Source organism: Heterodontus francisci, chromosome 13 (assembly GCF_036365525.1).
Source record: "Heterodontus francisci isolate sHetFra1 chromosome 13, sHetFra1.hap1, whole genome shotgun sequence".
Classification (NCBI taxonomy): Eukaryota; Metazoa; Chordata; class Chondrichthyes; order Heterodontiformes; family Heterodontidae; genus Heterodontus; species Heterodontus francisci.
In genome coordinates, this window is record NC_090383.1 from 13,148,484 (window position 1) to 13,173,980 (window position 25,497).

At 45.3% G+C, this 25,497-nt stretch overlaps 1 long non-coding RNA gene across 1 annotated transcript; it reads left to right on the forward strand.

Moving 5' to 3' along the window:
* The first annotated feature begins 1,429 nt into the window (after nt 1-1,429).
* On the forward strand, nt 1,430-24,797 carry LOC137376752 (uncharacterized). Its single transcript, XR_010976291.1, has 3 exons — nt 1,430-1,546; nt 2,058-2,152; nt 24,104-24,797. It is a non-coding gene; the product is annotated as an uncharacterized lncRNA (long non-coding RNA).
* The last annotated feature ends 700 nt before the right edge of the window (nt 24,798-25,497 follow it).

The following is a 25,497-nucleotide window of genomic DNA, read 5'->3' on the forward strand; positions in this document are numbered from 1 at the left end:
AAGGTAAGGGGCAGGAGGTTTAGAGGGGATTTGAGGAAATATTTTTTCACCCAGAGGGTGGTTGGAATCTGGAACACACTGCCTGAAGTGGTGGTAGAGGCAGGAACTCTCATAACTTTTAAGAAGTATTTAGATGAGCACTTGAAACGCCATAGCATATAAGGCTACGGGCCAAGTGCTGGAAAATGGGATTAGAATAGATAGGTGCTTGATGGCCGGCACAGACACGATGGGCCGAAGGGCCTGTTTCTGTGCTGTTTAACTCTATGACACTATGACACAGATGCTGGATGGTTGAGTGGCTGAAACTGTCCGGCCTGCGATTGTATAGACAATAAAATTAGCTTGCTCCCTTTAATCTATAGGACGTTGCCTGGTGACTGCAAAGCATTTGCGTAGGGTACTGCCTGACCTTTTCCAGCTATAACCCAGTGGTTAGCGCTGAGATCTGGAACTCAGCGATGTGAGGGAGATGTTGAGTCAGTGATACATCATCACAGTGTCACCATCCAAAACTTCCCACTGAAATGACTTTCCTATTTTAAAACATTGGATCATATCCTGTCCCATTTTTCTTTTGTCCATTGGAAAGAAATTGAATTCCTTCATTAATCTTCACAATTTTGTCATTGTAAACCTGGGAACTCCCTTCTTTGTATTGTTTGCTGTTTGTACTTAAATTGGCACAAAAGAGGCCGATTTGGATGGTACGTTTAATTTGGAGTTTGTTCCAGTTTTCTGGAGAACACAGATCATGTTAACATGGCCACATCAAAACCTAGCCAAGGATGATAGAAAGCACAAAGAGAAATGAGTTAAATATATCTACCTCCTAAAAGAAACTAAATCTGAAAAGCCTACATAAAGGAATAACTCAGTATTTAGGTGCCTGCTGCTAAATCAGAATAACATTAGCTAAATCACATAGTGAAAATGCTTGGATATAAAATTACAAAGTATCAAACAATAAGCAGCACAGTGAAAACAAATTTGTTGGCATTCTGACTGACGTATGACTGACTTTGCCACAGAAAATGTTGAAATAAAAAATATAAACACAAATGCTTTCTTCTCTTGTACCTTCAATCAGTGAAAGTCAAAGGAAATGCAGTGAGATTAACATTTACAAATGTCATCGGCCCCAGCCATTTCTAGTTTTCTTTTATTTAAAAAATCCTTTAAACTCACTTAAAGGATTTCATGGAATCATAGGCCTCGATATTACAACAGGCAGTAAATGGTCAGGGCCGGGGGAGGGGACGTTCAAAAGACAATAAAATCAGCTCTCATTAATCTATATGGACCTTGCCCGGTGACGGCAAAGTATTTGCATAGGGAACTGCCTGACCTTTTCCAGGGAATGCTTGTAACCCATTACATCTGGCACCATTTTTACGGTGCTGGATATCAGATGTCCCAAGTGCCCCATCGTGGAGATATATGTTTAAATTAGGTTCCCACAGTGCAACTCAGGGCCTGATTTATAATTCACTGGGGACAAGGAACCCAGCAGTGAAAGGGAGGCGGGAGCTGCCAGCTCCACAAGGTAAGCACCTCGCTCAGGACTCCTCGTGGGTCAGAAGGAGCAGGTGAGCACCACTTCCTCCCCTTCCTCCCCTAGGACACTCAATGAAACCTACAGCCTCCCTGCAGCTCTCTTCGCCAACTTCCATCTAGCCTCCATTGCCAACTTGCCTCTAGCCCTCCTGATCGTAGGCCTGTTCCCCTTCCCGATTATTGGGAACCATCGTAAATGTTCCCTGGCTGATGCCCTGTCCCACTGGCGATCTATCCCTCCCGCCGGATAGGTTGCCCATTTGGCTAGCTGCTGAGTAGCAGATCGACCTAACAAAATGTTAACGGCAGGACCTCCACATCCCCAGCTTTGTCAATTTCATTGACCCTTTTTGGCCTCCCATGGACCCTCTCTGCCTTCCTGTTAATACCAGCATCATAGAATGATCCAGTACAGAAGGAGGCCATTTGTCCCATTGTACCTGTGCTGGCACTTTGAAAGAGCTATTCAATTGGTCTCACACTCCATGTTCTTTCCCCAGAGCACTGCAAATGTTTTTCTTTGCATGAGCATCCAATTCCCTTTTTGAAAGTTACCAGAGAATCTACTTCCACCATCTTTCCAGATCACAACAATGTGAGTACGGTCGAGGATGAAAATCCTCCATAATTCTTTGCAAAATATGAAAGCTTGATGTAACAAACAAGGTTGTAAGATACTCATAGACAAAGCTTTCATTTTCAACAGATATCCTATCAATCACTCAAACACCCCACTTCCCCCTCATTCTCCCCTCCCTGCCTCTCCCCTATCTTACCCAACTCCTTTTTTTCAGACTTATATAAAGGCTGCCACCTCTAATTAAGCAACACACCTAATCTGTCTGTTTAATCTGTTTAATTCACCTAATCTAATCATTTGGAATGTAATTTCTTATCTGTGCAACTGCTTCCTGGGATATGCAAATAGAAAGTTTCACAACTTCAGTTTCTCTGTCGCTGAATCATTCTCCATCTCAGTTTGGGTGATGGGACCTTACCAGGAGCTCTGATTGACTGTTGATCATATTTCACTGACACTTTGAATAATTTTGCTTTGCATTGTATAAAAGAATGGAAAATGGATACCTGTTATAAATGACTGACTATTTGCTGGTTATATTAAATTGATGTTCGAGTGTTTTTTATGTTCCTTACTTGAACAAGTTGGGAGCAAAAAACTGAGTTTTTTTTATCCTTACAATCTCCAATTTTGACACCAGGGAAGTAGCGTTTGAGAAATACAAGCCCATATTAACTATAGCGTTGCTCGTATTATTCGTGGAATGTTGAAACCTGGGTGCAAGCACTGAATTATCACTCCATTATCATCTATTCTCATATCACAGGGGGTTGTGACTGTAGAATGAGCTTGATAAATAAGAAATATGAATAACAGTTTGTTTCTGAGGATTGAGGCTGGAAGATATACTTATTTATTATACTTCAACATCTTTAGCTTTCAGATAATTTTAAACAGGTTTACATGGGTATAACCAATATCTAAGCCCTGAGGTTATGCTGTGGAATACTCGTGTACGAAGACTTAGCACACTAAAATTCCTCTTGTCACTATTTTATCAGAGGCCTAAATTTGCGTATTTTATTTAAAACAGGTATCTGGGGCTAGATTTTGAGGCCCCACTGGGGCCTAGAGCAGAGGTGGATGGGCAGTACAAATAGGGGTGCAGGCCTGTGTGCCAGTTCCCCACTACCAGGCATATTTCCCTGAGGTGGGGCAGGAGGAGCAGAATGGCTACCTACCCACATACGGCGGGTAGCCAATACAAGTAATTAACAGCCACTTAAGGCCAATTGAAGTCGGCCTCCAGGTTCTCGGTGGCGGCAGGGGGCAGTTTAGCTGTCTGGAGGCAGCCTCCCAGCAGCACACCAAGGGCCAGCACTTCAGGCAGGCTTAGAAGCCCTCCCTGTCCGTGTGGGTGCAGCAGCAACCGCAGGCCACCATTTAAAGAGGATTCCCCCCCACCCTGCGCAAATCCCCCCTACACCCCCTCGCCATCCGCGGTGGCCCGGCTGCAAAGACCATTTTTTATTTCAAATTTTAAAAAGTTGAAAAGAGGGCACCTCCATTTTGAAGCACCCTCTCCCTCACTTACCTTCCACTGCAGCCTGCTGCTCCTTTCAAGCTGGTAGGCCCCTGTTTGGCCCTCCAGCTTCGAGAGCCTGCCCTCCCTCCTTAATTGGATGGCAAGCCCGCCCTTTGGCCATTAATTGGCCGCTCCGGGGAAAATCACATTGAGTGACTGATTCCCACACAGTGTGGCTTCTGACCCCCATTTGAGCCTGATGGCAGGGTTCAGAAGCCTGCAGGGAAAGTCCAGTCCCTGTATTCCATTCCATGGGAGGAATTTTAGCTCCAGAACAGGAATCTGCCAGCACACAAGGGATGGCCTGCAAGAGCTGCAGTGTGTAGCCTGGTCTCTAACCAAGCCTTATGAAATCCTGCTTGAAATGGGCATCCAGAGGCAGCTTGCTGGATTTGGGCCGACAAAAATTCAGAAGCCCAGGGGCCACCAGGCTGGGAGTGGGAGTATGGGGGGTGGAGCGAGAGAGGGTGGGAACAGTGGTTAAGGTGTTCAAAGAGGGTTTTGCTTGATGCAGCAGCAAGTGTTCCTCCAAAAATAAGTTTTGCGCTTACCTTAAAGGGGCCATCCGCTAGGTGTCCATCTGTCATAAGTTCAGTAGGCATTTGAAATAGCATTGGGGTCCTACCTAACATATAGAACCTTGATTTGCATATATGAGTCGGGTGGGTCCCTCAGCCACGCACAAAAACAGTGGCCTTAAAATAGTTACAGGGCAGAAAAGGTGTGGTAAGTGTACCACTTGGATTTTAACTCAAATTCTGCCCAGTTTTCACTGGTGTTAAAATTCCCCTTCGTGTCTTAAAATGCAATGGTATTAATTACTACGGGTTGCAATGAACTATGAGCAGCAATAAAGCAAAGATCAGACGTCAAGGAATTTCATGGCGTAATGTTGGGGCTGTAATGTTTGATTTGTGTAAGTCATTAAGCTAATACTGAGCACCAGGGTTGACAGCAGTTGACTAATTTCCTTTCGATCGGCTTGTAAAAGTTCCTTGAGCCCGCATGTCATGTGCACAGTGACTGCTTCCGAAAGAAGTCACAGAAATTCGAGAGAATCACTTATGCTGATGTAGTGAGGAAAAGAAAACAAAGATTACATATAAGCAGACAATTCCTTTAAGCCTTTGGATCGGAGGCTCTGAAAGATGTGGTCAATCAAAGCGACAACTTGTTATTCAGGCAGCTGAAATTGCCTGTTGAAACACGCAATCTGTTAATAAGTAATCTGCAGTGCTACAACAGTAATCATACATCTTACAGAACTCCAGTTCCAATGAAGGGTGTACATATGAAATGCTAATTTGTCATTTCCCTTTATGAATGCTCGCTGGCCTAGAGTTTAATTCCCAAACTCTGGCCCTGGACTTTAGCCTGGAGGCCAGTTCTGTGCTTGCGGATCGGGGCAGGCAAGGAGATGGGTGGTGGTCTGCGGAGTGGGCGCAGGTGGTGGTCTATGGGATGGTCCGGGGGAAGGGGCCTGCTGTGAGGTCAAGAAACTCGGAGGAACCGATTTCCCGAACATCCTGCAGAATTTAACTGCAGGGCTCCTTTAAGTAGGGTTCCCGCCCACAGTCAGCCTGACTGACAGACAGGAGGCCCTTCAGGTGAGACGCCTGCTTCACAAGGCTGAAGTCTATGGGAGCCGGTAAGTGTATTAAGGGAGGGAGAGAAATAGTGGCGAGTGGCCCAGTTGTGGCAGGGGGTTGGGAGGGGGGGGGGGGTGGTGGTGGTGGCGGGTATCCCGATTGCAAGGGGGAGGTGGGTGGCTGGGTCACGAGAGGAGGGTGGGTCCTGATCAGTGTGGGAAGGAGGGTCTGGATTGTAAGGGTTGCAGGGGGCTGTCCAATGAAGATCATAGGGTTCCCAATTGTGGGGGGTTGGTGTCTGATGGTGATCATGGGGAGCAGAGAGTGGTCTGGGCGAATCAATGGTAGTTGGTGGAGGGATGTACAATGTCTGTCGGGGTGAGAACAGATGGTTTTCAGGGGGGGCAGATGGTGGTCTGCGGTGGAGCAGAAAGATTGTTGGTGGGCGAGGGTTTCCTGTTGAGGCTGAAGGAAGCACTCCTGTTGCTCCTGGTCCACAAGCCATGCTATAAAGGCCCTTACCTCATGGATTCAGGCCTTCTCACCTTCTTTCAGCTGTCAAGTTTCCCAAGGCCTAGGAACCCAGCCACCTGTAGTTCAAAGTAGCCTCATACATGACGAACCTGCTTCCCGTCCCTTGTTATGTCTCGGTTAAAACTGGAAGTGAATGGATCTGAGGTGGCTCTGGTCGCTGTTCCAGAGTTTTTTACATTTTAACCTCTGACATGACTTCAATCCACTATTATTGGGCATTCAGACTCAGCTCACACTGTCAAATTCTGCCTGGTCAAAAGCCAATGTACAAGTGAGGGGAATGCATAATAATCTAAATATTTAAATACTATCAATATTTACAAACAAGCTGTGATGTGTTGAAGTTGACTTTCAATGAGCTAGAACCAATTTATCAATTATCAATTTTAAAAGTAAGTACTTACTGTTTTACTTACTGTTTTCCTTGTCTTTGAGTTTCTTTTGGCGCCGGAGGAACCGGAAGCTGGTCGGCAGCGAGGACTCCTGGGTAGGTATTTTCCTTAAAGGTGCGGAGCTGAGTAAACCCGAGCCACTACACATGTAGTGTCTCCCACCCATCCTCCTCCTCTAACCTAATAATAAGACCCTTTTTACCCTCCTCCTCTAACCAAAAAGGACTGAACAGGTAAGCTATTTACTGTTTTTGTTAATATCTATAGTTGTACTTAACTAAGGGGTAATTGAATAAAAGAAATGGCAGCCAGTGTAGTGTATTGCTCCTCCTGCAGAATGTTCGAGGTGAGGGAAACCTCCGGTGGCCCTGCCGACTTCACCTGCTGGAAGTGCATCCGTCTCCAGCTCCTATCAGACCGTGTTAGGGAATTGGAGCTGGAGCTGGATGAACTGAGGATCATTCGGGAAGCTGAGGGGTTGATAGATAGAAGCTACACGGAGGTCGTTACTCCACAAATCAAAGGCAGCTGGGTAACAGTTAGAGGTGGGAAGAGGTCAGTGCAGGGATCTCCTGTGGTCGTTCCCCTCAACAACAAGTATACAGTTTTAGATACTGTTGGGGGGGACGGCCTATCGGGGGCAGGCTGCAGTGACCGGGCCTCTGGCACGGGGTCCTGCACTGTGGCTCAGAAGGGAAGGAGGGAGAATGGGAGAGCACTAGTCATCGGGGACTCGATGGTGAGGAGTACGGACAGGCGGTTCTGTGGGCGCAGGCGAGACGCACGGATGGTTTGTTGCCTCCCTGGTGCCAGGGTCCGTGATGTTTGTGATCGCGTCTTCAGGATCCTTAAAGGGGAGGGGGAGCAGCCAGAGGTCGTGGTGCACATTGGCACCAACGACGTAGGAAGGAAGGGTGGCACAGATGTTAGAAGTGAGTTTAGGGAGTTAGGCTGGAAGCTGAAAGCTCGGACGGACAGAGTTGTTATCTCTGGTTTGTTGCCGGCGCCACGTGATAGTGAGGCTAGGAATAGGGAGAGAGCACAGCTGAACACGTGGCTGCAGGAATGGTGTAGGAGGGAGGGCTTCCAGTTCTTGGATAATTGGACTGCATTCTGGGGAAGATGGGACCTGTTCAAACAGGACGGGCTGCATCTGAACCAGAGGGGCACCAATATCCTGGGAGGGAGGTTTGCTAGTACTGTTCGGGAGGGTTTAAACTAGTTTGGGAGGGGGATGGGAACCGGACTTGTAATCCAGGGACCAGTGGGTCCACTCAGAAAGACAAAGAGTGTAGTGAGGTATTGGGGAAGGTAGCACTGTCACAGAGGACAGATGGGCACGGAGAAGGGTTAAAGTGCGTATACTTCAACGCAAGAAGCATCAGGAATAAGGTGAGTGAATTGAAGGCGTGGATGGGCACTTGGGACTACGATGTTGTGGCCATCACTGAAACGTGGATAGGTGAGGGGGAGGAATGGTTTTTGGAGGTACCTGGTTATAGATGTTTTCATAAGATTAGGAATGGTGGTAAAAGAGGTGGGGGGGTGGCATTGTTAGTTAGAAATAGTGTAACAACTGCTGAAAGAATTTTCGAGGAGGATCTGCCGACTGAGGCACTGTGGGTTGAGGTCAGGAACAGGAAAGGAGCAGTCACCTTGATGGGAGTTTTCTATAGGCCCCCCAATAGCAGCAGGGAGGTGGAAGAGCAGATTGGGAAACAGATTTTGGAAAGGAGCAGAAGTCACAGGGTAGTAATTATGGGGGATTTCAACTTCCCAAATATTGATTGGCAACTCTTTAGATCGAATAGTTTGGATGGGGTAGTGTTTGTGCAGTATGTCCAGGAAGCTTTTCTGACTCAGTATGTAGACTGCCCGACCAGAGGGGAGGCAATATTGGATTTGGTACTAGGTAATGAACCAGGGCAAGTGATAGAGCTGTTGGTGGGCGAGCACTTTGGAGATAGTGATCACAATTCTGTAGCATTCACTGTGGTAATGGAGAGGGATAGGTATGTGCAACAGGGCAAGGTTTACAATTGGGGGAAGGGTAGATATGATGCTGTCAGGCAGGAACTGAGGAGCATAAGTTGGGAGCATATGCTGGCAGGGAAGGGCACGGTCGAAATGTGGAACTTTTTCAAGGAGCAGATAGTAGGGGCCATTGATAAGCATGTCCCTGTCAGACAGGGAAGGGATGGTCATGTGAGGGAACCGTGGTTGACAAGAGAGGTTGAGAGTCTTGTTAGGAAGAAGAAGGATGCGTATATAAAGTTGAGGAAAAAGGGCACAGGCATAGCTCTGGAGGGATACAAGATGGCCAGGAAGGATCTGAAGAAAGGGATTAGGAGAGCTAAGAGAGGGCATGAAAAATGCTTGGCGGGTAGGATAAAAGAAAACCCCAAGGCCTTTTACGCGTATGTCAGAAATATGAGGATGACTAGGGGGACCATAGGTCCGGTCAAGGACAATAGCGGGAGACTGTGTGTTGAGCCGGAAGAGATAAGTGAGGTTTTGAATGAGTACTTCTCTTCGGTATTTACGAATGAGAAGGGGTGTATTACTGAAGAGGACGGTGTGAAACAGACTGGTAAGCTCGAGGAAGTGCTCGTTAGGAGGGAAGATGTGTTGGGGTTTTTGAATAACTTGAAGATAGACAAGTCTCCCGGGCCTGACGGGGTATATCCAAGGATGTTATGGGAAGCAAGGGATGAAATTGCAGAGCCGCTGGCAATGATCTTTTCATCTTCTCTGCTGACGGGGGTGGTACCAGGTGATTGGAGGGTGGCAAATGTTGTGCCCCTGTTCAAGAAAGGGAATAGGAACAACCCTGGGAATTACAGGCCAGTTAGTCTTACTTCGGTGGTAGGCAAGTTGATGGAAAAGGTGCTGAGGGATAGGATTTCTGAGCATCTGGAAAGACACTGCTTGATTCGGGACAGTCAGCACGGTTTTGTGAGGGGTAGGTCTTGCCTCACAAGCCTGATTGAATTCTTTGAGCAGGTGACCAAGCAAGTGGATGAGGGTAAACCAGTGGATGTGGTGTACATGGATTTTAGTAAGGCATTTGATAAGGTCCCCCATGGTAGACTTATGGAGAAAGTCAGGAGGCATGGGATAGTGGGGAATGTGGCCAGTTGGATTAAGAATTGGCTAACTGATAGAAGGCAGAGAGTGGTCTTAGATGGTAAATACTCAGCCTGGAGCCCAGTTACCAGTGGCGTGCCGCAGGGATCAGTTCTGGGTCCTCTCCTGTTTGTGATTTTTATTAACGACTTGGATGAGGAAGTCGAAGGGTGGGTCAGTAAATTTGCAGATGATACAAAGGTTGGTGGAGTTGTGGATACCGAGGAGGGCTATTGTCGTCTGCAAAGGGACTTGGATAGGTTGCAGTGCTGGGCTGAAAAGTGGCAGATGGAGTTTAACCCTGAAAAGTGTGAGGTCGTCCATTTTGGAAGGACAAACATGAATGCAAAATACTGGGTTAACGGTAGGGTTCTTGGGCATGTGGAGGAGCAGAGAGACCTTGGGGTCTATGTGCATAGATCATTGAAAGTTGCAACTCAAGTGGATAGGGCTGTGAAGAAGGCATATGGGGTGTTAGCGTTCATTAGCAGAGGGATTGAATTTAAGAGCCGTGAGGTGATGATGCAGCTGTACAGGACCTTGGTAAGGCCTCATTTGGAGTACTGTGTGCAGTTCTGGTCGCCTCATTTTAGGAAGGATGTGGAAGCCTTGGAGAGGGTGCAGAGGAGATTTACCAGGATGTTGCCTGGAATGGAGAATAAGTCTTACGAGGAAAGGCTGAACATTCTAGGCCTCTTCTCATTAGAAAGGAGAAGGATGAGGGGTGACATGATAGAGGTTTATAAGATGATCAGGGGAATAGATAGGGTAGACAGTCAGAAACTTTTTCCCCGGGTGGAGCAAAGCGTTACAAGGGGTCATAAATTTAAGGTGAAGGGTGGGAGATATAAGGGGGATGTCAGGGGAAGGTTCTTTACCCAGAGAGTGGTCGAGGCATGGAATGCCTTGCCCGGGGAAGTTGTTGAGTCAGAAACTTTAGGGACTTTCAAAAGGCTTTTGGATAGGTATATGGATAAAGGAGAATGATGGGGTATAGATTAAATTGTCCTTGACAGAGGACAAAGGATCGGCACAACATTGTGGGCCGAAGGGCCTGTTCTGTGCTGTATGTTCTATGTTCTATGTTCTATGTTCTAGCTGGAATCCTTCTCTCAGCCAGATTTTCCATGCTTCCCTCCTGCTCTGCTATCATGCAGAAACCATTTACTCTTCCTCTGAACCCATCTTTTGGCTCTCATTAACACCTGTCTTTACCCTGCACCATCATCCCATTTGACAATTAATCCCTCCTTCCCAGCATCATATCACACTATGTTCTTTATGTTCTTTTCCTGCACCACCTTCCTCCCCACAACCTTTCCATTGCTCTGCCCTTGCTTAAATGCTGTTCCTCTCCCACATCTTCCAGTTCTGATGAAAGTTGATTGACCCGAAACATTAATCCTCTGTCTCTCTCCACAGATGCTGCCTGACTTGCTGAGTGAATCTGACATTTTCTAATTTTATTTCAGCAATTCACTTAACAGTGATGAGATTGGAGCAAACTGAAACCCCAAGGCAGTTTGAATTTGCCTATTCTTTTTGAAAATAACTTAATTTGCCTGGTATGAAACTAATTCAAATTCAGCACTGCCTCTGCTTTCCATAAAATAGCGAACAATACATATAAGCACAAATGTAATAATATCCATTGGAATATATAAGCACACAGGACTGGAAAAGATCATTGTGATTCATCTCGGAAATATATTCCATGGTACCTGTCACAACCTCTATCATCTAATTTCTCCATTGTCTTTCTTGCCAGTCCATTCCATACATTCACTGTCCTCTGCATGAAATAGTTACAGCTAAACTATCTTTTCAGCCTCCCTTCTAAGTTTAAGGCTCTTGTGGAGTCTGTAATTCAGGTATGTTTATCATATTGACACGGATCTTGACTGCATGAGACGCAGTGTTGGATGAGCAGTGAAGTTATGGATCAGTTGGAGATTGTGTAGGAAGCAGGCCATGAGGCTAGCAAGAAGAGCGTTGGGGAAATCACGCAAGGGGGTGATGAAAGCATGGGTCTGTGTTTCAATATTGGGGTTTGTGGTGAAGATAGGGTTAGGAGATACTACAAAGACAGCAATAGATGTCTTGGTGATGATGGTTACAGGGTTTGAAAGTCAGCACCAACCAGGATACAAAGGTCATGCATTCATATGCATAGTGGTGCAGTGGTTAGCACCGCAGCCTCACAGCTCCAGCGACCTGGGTTCAGTTCTGGGTACTGCCTGTGTGGAGTTTGTAAGTTCTCCCTGTGACTATGTGGGTTTCTGCTGGGTGCTCCGGTTTCCTCCCACAGCCAAAGACTTGCAGGTTGATAGGTAAATTGGCTGTTGTAAATTGTCCCTAGTGTAGGTAGATGGTAGGGAATATGGGATTAATGTAGGATTAGTATAAATGGGTGGTTGTTGGTCGGCACAGACTCGGTGGGCTAAAGGGCCTGCTTCAGTGCTGTATCTCTAAATAAATATGTTCAGCCTGAGCGAGTAGCATGGGTGGAGAAATGTTTCAGGAAAGAATTTTGGTGGGAGCTCGGTGGCTCCAGCTTTGCCAATGATAAGCTGGAGAATGTTTTGGTTCATCCACAATTCAATATCGGACAACTGAAAATCAGAATGACAATCATGTTGGAAATATAAACTGGATGTCATTGTCATATGAACAAGTTTGTCCTTCTTTTGTCCCTTTCAGATTTGTAGGACATCCCAAATTAAAGAATGAAGTACTTTTGAAGTGTAGTCATTGTTTTAATGCGCCAGCCAAGGTCTCACAAACACCAATGATACCAAACGCCGTTTTAGTGCTCTTGCTCAAGAACACCAAAAAAACCAACCTACTGTTCTCAGCCTTGTGTCATGGGATCTTTTATGCCCACCTGAGAGTATAGACAAGACCTTGGTTTAATATCTTATCCTGAAGGTAGCACCTGACAGTGCAGCTCCCCTGCAGTACTGCACTGGAATGTTACCTTAGATTATGTGCTCAGGTCTCTGGAGTGGGAGTTAGGAACCACAACTTTCTGACTCAGAAGTGAAAGTGTTATCCACTGAGCCATGGCTGACACCTATATCAAAAACCACAACTTATATTTATGGAGCATCTTTAATGTAATAAAACATCCCAAGGTGCTTCACAGGAGCATTGTAAAGCACAATTAGACAGCGAGCCACATAAGGCATAAGACATGACCAAATGCTTGGTCAAAGAGGAAGGTCTTAAGCAGTGTCTTAAAGGCGGAAAGAGAGGTAGACAGGCTTAGGGTTTTGGTAGCTGAAAACACGGCCTCCAATGGTGGAGCGATTAAAATCAGGGAATGCAGAAGAGGCCAGAATTAGATGAGTGTAGATAGCTTGGAGGGTTTTGGGGCTGGAGGAGATTAGAGATAGGGAGGGGCGAAGCCATGGTGGAATTTGAAAACAAGGATGAGAATTTTAAAATTGAAGCGCTGCTTAATTGGGAGCCAAATGCGAGCATGGGGGTGATTATGAACGGGACTTGGTGTGAGTACAGACCAGCAGAGTTTTGTATGACTTCAAGTTGACAGAGGGTAGAACGTGGGAGCCTGGCCAGGAGTGTGCTGGAATAGTCAATAAAGGTAACAAAGGCATGGTTGAGCTGAGGCAGGGGTAAAGTCGAGACCAGTTACGGAGGGGGAAATAGGCAGTCTTAATGATGGCACGGATATGTTGTTGGAAGCTCATCTTGGGGTCAAATATGACAGCGAGGCCATAAAGGTCACCGAAAAGAGAGCAAGAAAGAAAGAGACAGCATGTGGAGAAATTGTTTCCACTTGAGCTTGAGTCCAGGACAAGGGGACATAAATTTAAGACAGTCTCTAAATAATATTGCAGAGAGGAATTTGATGCAAGTGCGACAAGCATTTAAATAATGTGACAGTCATTTCTACCCAAGGGAGGTTAGGAAAAAGTTTGCTGAGCAGAAGCTGAAGGATGTTATATTCTGGACTGGATGGAATAGATCCTGGATTAAAGCTGGAACTTTGGAATGCTTGGAAAATATTTTTTCAGAACTCTATAAAACCTGAGGCAGTATTCGAAGGCTGGAGGGTGTTGGAGATTGTATTTAAAGGATGGGCATTGCACAGTGCATTCTGGGGCATTGAATGGGATGCTGCTAGTGCATATTTAAGCCTAAAATTGACTCTGTGTGATGTTAATCGGTAAAAGTTTAACACATTTGGATGACGTGTTAACCCTGCTTAAAATAAATGGGTGAATACCACGCCTGAATTTCACTTAAGTTAAATTAGTAGTGCATTCTTCCACTCATCCAAATTTGCAATTTGATTTATAAATAATTGTGATGCTGAGCTGTTCTCAGAAAATTGTCTATGTATGGTATATTTCCACTTGTGTCAAAGAAAATACCGATTTCTAACCATTCAGGTGTAAATTGTGCTCATATTCAGGCAATCTAGACTGCTGTTACCTCCTATCCTTCCCCTTTTGTGTTTGGAGTTTTTGCCATGGAAAGTTTCGATGACCTGCCCAGCAGATTCCCAAGGGAAGCCCGCCTTGATGGCCAATCCAGGTCCATGAAGAGGCCACCCCCCCCCCACCCCGTGACAATGGCACCCCTGCTGTTGTGTATTGTGGCTTAGGTCAAGTGTTGTTTAAAGAAGTCTTGGGTTCTTTGTAGGGCTAAAGAGTAACTCATTTATTTTATACATTATATTTATTTTATTTTTTTAATTTAGGGTGTTCCCCTTTCTCTAAGATTTTTTTCCCTTTAGGCTTGTTTGCTTTAATGGAGGTGTCCCCGCTCTTCTCCAGTAGTTCCCACGCTTGTCAGGCATTTCCCGCTCTTTTCGGGAGTTCACATGCTTTTTGGGGATTTATTGCTCTTCGCCCTTGCGTTCAGCCCAAGTACACGAGTTGGATTTCTCCCCCTTTTTTTCTTTCAGTACACAATGACATTAGAAAGTTACTTCAACATTTTCAAAAGGCTTCTTACCCAATCCCTAACTATTAGTAACGCGACCCACGCAATCGCTGGATTCTTCTTGCAGGCCACGATGCTTCTGTGGTGCAGCCTGCATTTCATACACTGACTCCCGACTGCCCATGTTGGAGGAGCTCCAGTGTGCTTCACAGCCTCTTCTGCGGGTAAGCAGTTTTCTCCAAACTTCAGGCTTTACTATACCAGCAAGTATTCCTCTTTAAATTCTTTGGTTGCTTACCACTGCCACCATGTTGAGTCTTGTTGTAGCATAGGTCAAGTGTTTAAAGAAGTCTCAGGTTCTTTGTAGGGCTAAAGAATAACTCATTTATTATATACAGAGATAACTATTTACACTCTCCACAAGCCTATCAAGCCAGCACACCTTGTGCTGCTTCAACCTTCTTCTCGGTCTAATACCCATGTGATTATTACATCATCATCACTACAGTGGGAGGAGTTTACTCTCACAGTCTCAAACACTCACAGTCTCAAACATTAACCCTTTCAGACCCTTACACTGCACCCCTGGTAACAACACCACCAATCACCACGACCACACCCTCCACCTCACCCCCAATCATCGGGGCTTGCCTGCCTGGCCATGGCTTCCCAGGAAAAAAAAACACCACTTTTTGAGGGTGCCTTGCCATTGAGGTTCCCTCATCCTGGAGTTGCAGCCTCAGCAGAGGGCACTGTTAGCGGTGATGCTGCCAAGGCTGCTGAGCTGCCGGTCCTCCATTGGAAGGTGGCTCTGGAGACAGCTTGTTAATTAGCTGCTGCTGGTAAAATACCACCTCAGGGTCATGCTGCCAGCTGGAGTGGGGTCAAACAACAGCCTCCACCAAAAAATTCAGCCCATTGATTCAGGCAGATAAAATGGACTCACTGGAGAAATGGGCAGCCAGCAATTGAAAGTCTCCCATTAATTTGTAGTTATGCTTAATATAATCTGGTTCATTAATGTCCTTTAGGGAAGGAAGTCTGCTGTCCTTATCTGGTCTGGTCTACATGTGACTCCAGACACACAGCAATGTGGTTGACTCTTAAATGCCCTCTAAAATGGCTTAACAAGCCACTCAGTTGTATCTAACCACTACAAAATCGATAAGGAATGAAACCGGACAGAACACCTGGCAACGACCTAGGCACCGGAAATGACAACGGCAAACCCAGCACTGTCAACCCTGCAAAGTCTTCCTTACTAAAATCTGGGGCTTGTGCCAAAGTTGGGAGAGCTGTCCCACAGACTAGTCAAGCAACAGCCTGACATAGTCATACTCACTGAATCATACTAATCAGCAGTGATGATGTAGAGGATGGCATGAAACAGGAAATTAGAGACGCATGCAATAAGGGTGCAACTGTAATTATGGGTGATTTTAATCTACATATAGATTGGGCAAACCAAATTAGCAATAATACTGTAGAGGAGGAATTCCTGGAGTGCATAGGTGATGGTATTTTGGACCAATGTGTTGAGGAACCAACTAGAGAACAGGCCATCCTGGACTGGGTATTGTGTAATGAGAAAGGATTAGTTAACCATCTTGTTGTGTGGGGTCCCTTGGGGAACAGCGACCATAACATGATAGAATTCTTCATTAAGATGGAGAGTGAGAGAGTTGATTCTGAGACTAGGGTTATGAATCTAAATAAAGAAAACTATGAAGGTATGAGGCGTGAGTTGGTTATGATAGATTGGGGAACGTTATTTAAAGGGTTGACAATGCATAGGAAATGGCTCGTCTTTAAAGAGTGCATGGATGAATTACAACAATTGTTCATTCCTGTCTGGCACAAAAAAAAACAGGAAGGGTGGCTCAACCATGGCTTACAACAGAAATAAGGGATAGTATTAGATCCAAGGAGGAGAAATATAAAATGGCCAGAACAAGCAGCAAACCTGAGGATTGGGAACAGTTTAGAAACAGTTCAGCAAAGGAGGACAAAGGGATTGATTAAGAAGGGGAAAATAGAGTATGAGAGTAAGCTTGCAGAGAACATAAAAACTGACTGTAAAAGCTTCTATAGATATGTGAAGAGAAAAAGATTAGTGAAAACAAATGTGGGTCCCTTACAGTCAGAAGCGGGGGAATTTATAATGGGGAACAAAGAAATGGCAAACCAATTAAATACATACTTTGGTTCTGTCTTCACTAAGGAGGACACAAATTACCTCCCAGAAATGTTGGGGAACATAGGGTCTAGTGAGAAGGAGGAACTGTATGAAATCAGTGTTAGTAGGGAAATGGTGTTAGGGAAATCGACGGGATTGAAGGCTGATAAATCTCCCGGGCCTGATAATCTACATCCCAGAATACTTAAGGAAGTGGCCCTAGAAATAGTAGACACAGTGCTGGTCATTTTTCAAAATTCTATAGACTCTGGAACAGTTCCAATGGATTGGAGGGTAGCTAATGTAACCTCACTATTTTAAAAAGTAGGTAGAGAGAAAACAGGGAATTATAGACCAATTAGCCTGACATCAGTAGTGGGGAAAATGCATTATACAAGATGTAATTGCAGAGCACTTGGAAAACAATGACAGGATTGGATAAAGTTAACACGGATTTACGAAAGGGAAATCATGCTTGACAACTCTACTGAAATTTTTTGAGGATGTAACTAATAGAATAGATAAGGGAGAACCAGTGGATGTGGTGTATTTGGACTTTCAGAAGGCTTTCGATAAGGTCCCACATAAGAGATTAGCATGCAAAATTGAAGCACATGGGATTGGGGGTAAGGTACTGACATGGATAGAGAACTGGTTGGCAGACAGGAAACAAAGAGTAGGAATAAACAAGACTTTTTCCGAGTGGCAGGCAGTGACTAGTGGGGTACCGCTGGGACCCCAGCTATTCACAATATATATTAATGATATAGGTGAAGAAATTAAATGTAATGTATCCCAGCTTGCAGATGATTCAAAGCTGGGTGGGTGTGTGAGCTGTGAGGAGGATGCAGAGAAGCTCCAGTGTGATTTGGACAGGTTGAGTGAGTGGGTAAATACATGGCAGACGCAGTATAATGTGGATAAATGTGAGGTTATCCACTTTGGTGGCAAAAACAGAAAGGCAGATTATTATCTGAATGGTGATAGATTGGGAAAGGGGGAAGTGTAGCGAGACCTGGGTGTCCTTGTGCACCAGTCGCTGAAAGTAAGCATGCAGGTGCAGCAGGCAGTTAAGAAGGTAAATGGTATGTTGGCCTTCATAGCGAGAGGATTCAAGTATGGGAGCAAGGATGTCTTGCTGCAATTATAGAAGGCCTTGTGAGACCACATCTGGAGTATTGTGTGCAGTTTTGGTCTCCTTATCTGAGGAAGGATGTTCTTGCTATGGAGGGAGTGCAGCGAAGGTTCATCAGACTGATTCCTGGGATGGCAGGACTGACGTATGAAGAGAGATTGGGTCGATTAGGCTTGTATTCGCTAGAGTTTGGAAGAATGAAAGGGGATCTCATAGAAACCTATAAAATTCTAACAGGACTGGACAGACTAGATGCAGGAAGGATGTTCCCGATGGTGGGGGAGTCCAGGACCAGGGGTCGCAGTCTAAGGATAAGGGGTAAGCCATTTAGTACTGAGATGAGGAGAGATTTCTTCACCCAGAGAGTGGTGAACCTGTGGAATTCTCTACCGCAGAAAGCAGTTGAGGCTAAATCATTAAATATATTCAAGAAAGAGTTAGATATAGTTCTTAGGGCTAAAGGTATCAAGGGATACGGGGAGAAAGCGGGAACAGGGTACTGAGTTTGGATGATCAGCCATGATCGTATTGAATGGTGGAGCAGACTTGAAGGGCCGAATGCCCTTCTCCTGCTCCTATTTTTCGATGTTCTATGTTTCGATACCATTCCCGGTTATGTTCTTTCCCACCAGCAGGACAGACCAAGCAGAGGTGGCGACACAGTGGTATACTGTCAGAAGGGAGCTGCCATGGGAGTCCTCAAAATCTACTCCAGACCCCATGAACTCTCATTGCATCAGGTCAAACATGGGCAAGGAAACCTGCTAATTACCACCTGCTGCCCGCCTCAGCTGATGACTCAGTACTCCTCCATGTTGAACAGCACTTGGAGGAAGCACTGAAAGTGGCAAGGGTGCAGAATGTACTCTGGGTGGAGGACTTCAATGTCCATCACCAAGAGTGGCTCGGTAGCACTACTACTGACCAAGCCCTAAAGGACATAGCTGCTAGACTGGGTCTGCGGCAGGTGGTGAGGGAATCAACAAGAGGGAAAAACATAGTTGACCTCGTCCTCACCAATTTGCCTGCTGCAGATGCATCTGTCCATGACTGTATTGGTCGGAGTGACCACCGCACAGTCCTTGTGGAGACAAAGTTTCGTCTTCACATTGAGGATACCCTCCATCGTGTTGTGTGGCACAACCACTGTGATAAATGGGATAGATTTCAAACAGATCTAGTAATGCAAAACTGGGCATCCAAGAGGCGCTGTGGGCCATCAGCATCAGCAGAATTGTACTCAACCACAATCTGTAACCTCATGGCCCAGCATATCCCCCACTCTGCCATTGCCATCAAGCAAGGGGATCAACCCCGGTTCAATGAAGAGTGCAGGAGGGCGTGTCAGGAGCTTCACCAGGCATACATCAAAATGAGCTGTCAACCTGGTGAAGCTACCACCCAGGACTACTTGCGTGCCAAACTGAGTAAGCAGCATGCAATAGACAGAGTTAAGCAATCCCACAACCAACGGATCAGGTCAAAGCTCTGCAGACCTGCCAAACCCAGTCGTGAATGGTGGTGGACAATTAAACAACTAACTGGAGAAGGCGACTTTACAAATATCCCCATCCTCAATGATGGCAGAGTCCAGAAAATCTGTGCAAAAGATAAGGCTGAAGCATTTGCAACAATCTTCAGCCAGAAGTGCCAAGTGGATGATTCATCTTGGCTTCCTCCTGAAGTCCCCAGCATAACAGATGCCAATCTTCAGCCAATTTGATTCACTCCTTGTGATATCAAGAAACGACTGAAGGCATTGGATACTGCAAAGGCTATGGGCCCTGACAACATTCCGGCAATAGTACTGAAGACCTGTGCACCAGAACTGGCCGCGCCCCTAGCCAAACTCTTCCAGTACAGCTATAACACTGGCATCTACCCGGCAACATGGAAAATTGCCCAGGTATGTCTTGTACGTAAAAGGCAGGACAAATCCAACCCAGCCAATTACCGCCCCATCAGTCTACTCTCGATCATCAGTAAAGTGATGCAAAGTGTCATCGATAGTGCTATCAAGCAGCACTTGCTTAGCAATAACCTGCTCACTGACACTCAGTTTGGGCTCCGCCAGGGCCACTCAGCTCCTGACTTGATTACAGCCTTGGTTCAAAGATGGACAAAAGAGCTGAACTCAAGAGATGAGGTGGGAGTGACTGCCCTTAACATCAAGGCAGCATTTGACCCAGTAAGGCATCAAGGAGCCCTAGCAAAACCTGAGTCAATGGGAATCTGGGGGAAAACTCTCCACTGGCTGGAATCATACCTAGAACAAAGGAAGATGTTTGTTGTTGTTGGAGTCAGTCATCTCAACTCCAGGACATCACTGCAGGAGTTCCTCAGGGTAGTGTCCTAGGCTCAACCATCTTTAGCTGCTTCATCATTGACCTTCCTTCAATCATACGGTCAGAAATGGGGATGTTCACTGATGGTTGCACAATTTTCAGCACCATTTGCAACTCCTCAGATACTGAAGCAGTCCGTATAGAAATGCAGTAAGAGATGGACAATATCCAGGCTTGAGCTGATAAGTGGCAAGTAACATTTGCGCAACACACAAGTGCCAGGTAATGACCATCTCCACAAGAGAGAATATAACCATCTCCCCTTGACATTCAATGGCATTATGATCACTGAATCCCCCATTATCAACATCCTAGAGGCTACCATTGACCAGAAACTGACCTGGAGTAGCCATATAAATACCGTGGCTACAAGAGCAGGTCCGAGGCTAGGAATTCTGCGGTGAGTAACACACTTCCTGACTCCCCAAGGTCTGTCCACCATCTGCAAGGCACAAGTCAGGAGTGTGATGGAATATTCTCCACTTGCCTGGATGGGTGCAGCTCCAACAACACTCAAGAAACTCGATACCATCTAGTACAAAGCAGCCCACTTGATTGGCACCCCATTCACAAACATTCACTCCATCCCCACTGACGCACAGTGGCAGCAGTGTGTACCATCTACAAGATGCATTGCAGCAACTCACCAAGGCTCCTTCAACAGCACCTTCCAACCCTGCAACCTCTATCACCTAGAAGGACAAGGGCAGCAGATGCATGGGAACACCACCACCTGCAAATTCCCCTCCAAGCCACACACCATCCTGACTTGGAACTATATCATCATTCCTTCACTGTTGCTGGGTCAAAATCCTGGAACTCCCTTCCTAACAGCACTGTGGGTGTACCTACCTCACATGGACTGCAGCAGTTCAAGAAGGTAGCTCACCACCACCTTCTCAAGTGCAATTAGGGATGGACAACAAATGCTGGCCTAGCCAGCGACGCGCACATCCCATGAATGAATCTCCATTGAAAGCCATTTGTTATGCATGTGCCAAGGTGTACAATCTCTTTAAGTTCCTTTCAAATTACCCTCAGCTCACTGCAATAGTTCAACATTACATATCATTTTATGCCATTAGTACTTAAATCATTTCACTGAGCATATTAGTGACAAGCAGAAACCCAAGAATTAATCTATGTGGATCTCCACTTGTTATCACTTCTTCCGATCTGAAAAAATTCCCAGTTATGAGTACATCCATTTTTGTTTCTTTACTTGTCCCATTACCATCTCCTTTTGCCTTGCACCATCATCCCTTTTGCAATTTAATCTCTCCTGCCTTCCACCCTGTCACTGACCTTCCCTTTAGTTATTTCCCCCTCCTCCCCTCTTTCCCTGCCTCTGTACTTGTTTAAATCCTGTTACATCTCTATCTCTTTCCAGTTCTGATGAAAGGTCATTCACCTGAAACATTAACTGTTTCTGTTCCACAGGTGCTGCCAGATCTGCCGAGTATTTCTAGCATTTTCTGTTTTTATTTCAGATTTCCAGCCACTGCAGTATTTTGCTTTTGTATGAGTACACTCTGCCTTTTACTAACCAATCAGTTCCCAATGCTATAACCTGTAATCTCCTTTGAAGGCCATGCCAAACTTTTCTTTCAAAGTCCAAATATATCACCACAGCATTGTCCACGATTATACTGATTTAGCTGTCAGCAATGAAAGAGAGACACAAAGCAGTGGGGAGAATTAATCATTGCCTGCGTGGATAAACTATGGGCTGGCAGGCTGAAGGGCAGAGATCAAGGAATCTACTTCATTGAGTTGATTTGAAAATTGGAGTCCATTGAGATTATTAATCTGAATGTGTCCTCCCACCCATCCACAAACAATAGCTGAGTGTTAAGTGGCTGCTCCTGGACAAATGCAAGAACGAAATGCTGAAGAGCGAGGCCTTCCTCCAAAGTACGTTACTGCTAAAGGGGAAGAGGCAGAATAATGTCCATGTGAGATACATTCTTTCTATGATTTTGTGCAAGGGGAGGCTGAGTTATATGCACATTCATATAAGAGTAGAGTTGATTCCTCGGTGCTGTGACACAACAATAAGGTAGCTTGGATGATGCTATAAAGTAAAACCACAGATTCGATTCCACCATGTTATTCATTCCCATCGACGGCAGATAGTTCAGGCATCAATTTTCTTTTCTGAATGCATATCAATTTTCCTCTTCATTGGTTAAGTATATTTTCTTCAGTACTTGTGGTTTTCAATTTTCCAGCAGGTTATTTTCTACTTTCATTAATTCCGATCACATTTCACAAAAGTTATTCTCTCCCCATAAATTGCGGCCCAATTATATTGATAGAAAGAGCTCTTTTCAATGAGCATCAGTTACCATGACAGTTCCTCACCCAGCCAATTAAAGCTCCCCTATAGAAAGTCACAGGAAGACGCACACCTATATTTTTCTCTTAATTTTGCAAGTAACGCCACAACAAATGAACATTTATATGGATCAGTTTTTGTTTTTTTTTTAATCTGGAGTTTTACTGTCTGAGTTTATGGTGTCGATTTTAACTCCCTGTGCAGGATTGTGGCCTAACTGAGCAGTAAGCTTGTCTGGGACCAGCAGCAGGGTGGCCCAATTGATATGAATAGCCAGGCCTCATTAAGATTCTGCTGGCTGACCTCCTGACCAAAATGGCCAAGTAGTCGGTGATAAGCGGCTATCCAGTCATTAAATATCAGGCAGCAGGCGACCGCCACCAGTGACCAAGAGGAACAACCCCCCCTAGCACTAAGGCAGATGCTCTGTGACATTGGGTTGGGGGCACTGGTGGCAATCGCAGTTGAGAAAGGGGGACTAAAACGGAAAAGTTCCTTCTAGCCAGCCTGGAAACGACAAATAATTTAAACAAACAGAGCTTGCTGGGCCTCTTCTGAACCTGGATCCTTCTCCCAGCAGGTTTGACATTACAGGGAAGCCACAGGGGCTTCCCCACCCAGGCCTGGGGTTCTTATTGTAGTCAAGTCCTGATTATATGATTGGGACCTGAACTGCATATTTAAACAAGGACCCCACGGATTTCAAGCAGGTATCTTTGGTGCCTGCATGTTTAAAATTGCAGTTGAGAGTACTGAGAGGTGCTGGAAGCAGTTTCCCATTGCATTTTAGCTGCACACTCCAGTCCTGGTTTCTGCCAGGCGGGGGTGAGATTAAATGATTTTTCCATCCTACCTCACTCCCAACATCTCCTTCCACCAGCTGGCACCGTTCTGGTTGCCAAACACTACAACAGGATTGATTTCCAAATGGCAAGTTTTATCGGGCAGAAGGTGGGCAGAGCTGGCATACCGCCCACCCAATAGAAGCATTTAGAGGTCTTGTTAACATTCCACTGGTGAGCTACTCGCAGTTGTGGAATAGCTCACCACAATTGGAAGGTGTCGGAAACTTGGCAGCTATGTCATAGTCCCCATCCAGAGCAGGCCAGATAAAGAGGCGGGGGGGTTGTCAGTCCCGGGGAAGGAGACATGTGGAGTTTGATTTTTGTGAGGCCAGGGTGAGCACTCATGTCCCTCCTGGACCTACAAAAAGTTATCTTAAAGCTTCTTTTTCTCATGTTGCTTAGAGCAGCCTGCAGTGCTCCTCTGAAGAATGGCTACTTTGGACACTCAGTGCCAACTGCTAATGGGTGGAGCCTGCAAGGCATGTGCTCCATTTTTTGCACTTCAAAAGTGCATCAGGGTCCTACTGGCACCATAGGGCCCTGATTTACATGGGCTAATGAGGATTCTGCCTGGTTACTGATTCAAGGCCCCCGTGACATAGATGTTAGCTGGAATGGGGTAGTATGTGCTGTGCTGATGTTTTCATTGGGCTATTGCTCTGCATAGGAGGTGAGTGGGGCGAGTGAGGCGAGTGAGGCAGATAGGGAGTTGGAAATGGATCCCATATGTTTTTGCAGTATGTCAGCAGGGGGGAGGGTCTTTTACATATTAAAGATCTCAACCCAGAGGCAAATGGCAAAAGGAAGGGATTTTACTGAAAAAAGATTCTCCACCATAGTATTTTGGAGGTTTAGCACCCAATATGTACACTTATAATTTTGCTTTAACTTTGATTAAGTAAAGCCTCAGGGGAGTGTCTGGCTCATTTCTGGGCATTTGACTGCAAAGTGATTCAAACAGACTGGCTGTCTGAGGAAAATAACTTTGTGCCAGAATGAAGCCCTTTTTTTTGTCCTTTCTCACTTACTTTGTTTATCTCCCCCCGGCAGGAAGAGTAAGAAAGTAGCAACAGCAGGAATCTCTTCATCTGGCAGCATGCCAAGAAAGCTACCCTACCCTCTATCACTGGCACCATCAGCCTGGGCATGAACACAAACAAACTGTGGCAAAAATTAGACTCAAACATGGGCAAGAAAAAAATCTACCTCGCGACTTCAATCAAAACATTCAGGAAAGCCTAATGTGAGTAACACAAACAGACTTGCCCTGTTTGATAGTTCCTTTCGAACCACATGTTCTTAACACTCATCCATTTCCTGTAACTGGGATGCAGGAGCCACCCGTGTAATAGGTCATTATGTTTCCCTCAATAAGGTTTTGCAGACTGCACCAGTGCACTGACTTGGAACAAATGTTGCAAAAGAACACTTGTGAGCAACAAGCTCACAGACTGATCCCTGGGCAGTGGTTTCCCTCATTGTGGGTAATAATATGATGTTTGGGTGTCAGCCTGAAAATAGAACAATGGTACTTTTCTTAAAACACTGCGTCACAAATCCCATTCGAACTTTTCTCTGCTGAACAGTATTCCCTGACCCACTTTCACCTTATTTTCTTAACCGCCTGTTTGTTTCACAAGCCAAAATAATGAATCGAATCCATTAACTAGTGTAAAGAGCACAGTGATTTTCTTAAAAATGTTAATGCCAAAAAGCCGTCAACAAATCAGAGCTATTTAATGTAGTTATGAAATATTAAAATATTTTCCGATTCTGACTCTGTGACAACAAGATTAAAAATATGAACATCCGATTTGTGCAACGTTCCTAAATGTTGACCATTTTACGAACATTTAGTTCAAGAATCAACTGGGTTGCTTTCATTCTCAGTCGCGGGTTAGATTATTTGAATCTGTTGTTATTGCTTCCACACAGTCATTTACAGTTTGGCACAGGGAGATTACATTGTCATTTACATGGTCTCACTGGCTGGTGATGAGTGTCAGACATTTCACAATTGGGTGTCACAGTAACACATTGATGTCCCCCCTTCCCCAACCCTAAGAAAATTTCTCACAGGCTGCAAAAGGAAAACAATGTCAGCCAGCCTGACGGCCAAATAGACGAAGGCTGGGAAGAAATTAATGTGCAAGATTTGACAGATCAACATTTGTCTTCAATTTAACAGTGCCTTTTTCCTTTCAAAGAATTTCATCCTGTTCCTTTCTGTATCTTTTGGTTGGCCATGGATCAAGATGCCAACTGAGGCAGTGACCATGCAATAAAAAAGAAGAAAATGCTGGAAAAGCTCAGCATCGGTCGAGAGAGAAACAGAGTTAACATTTCAGGTCGATGACTCTGTATATTTGTCTTTTGCTCACAATGCGGAAGAGGCCGACAAGGCCGCATTTATAACCTATCCCTAGTTAGTGGTGGGCCGCCTT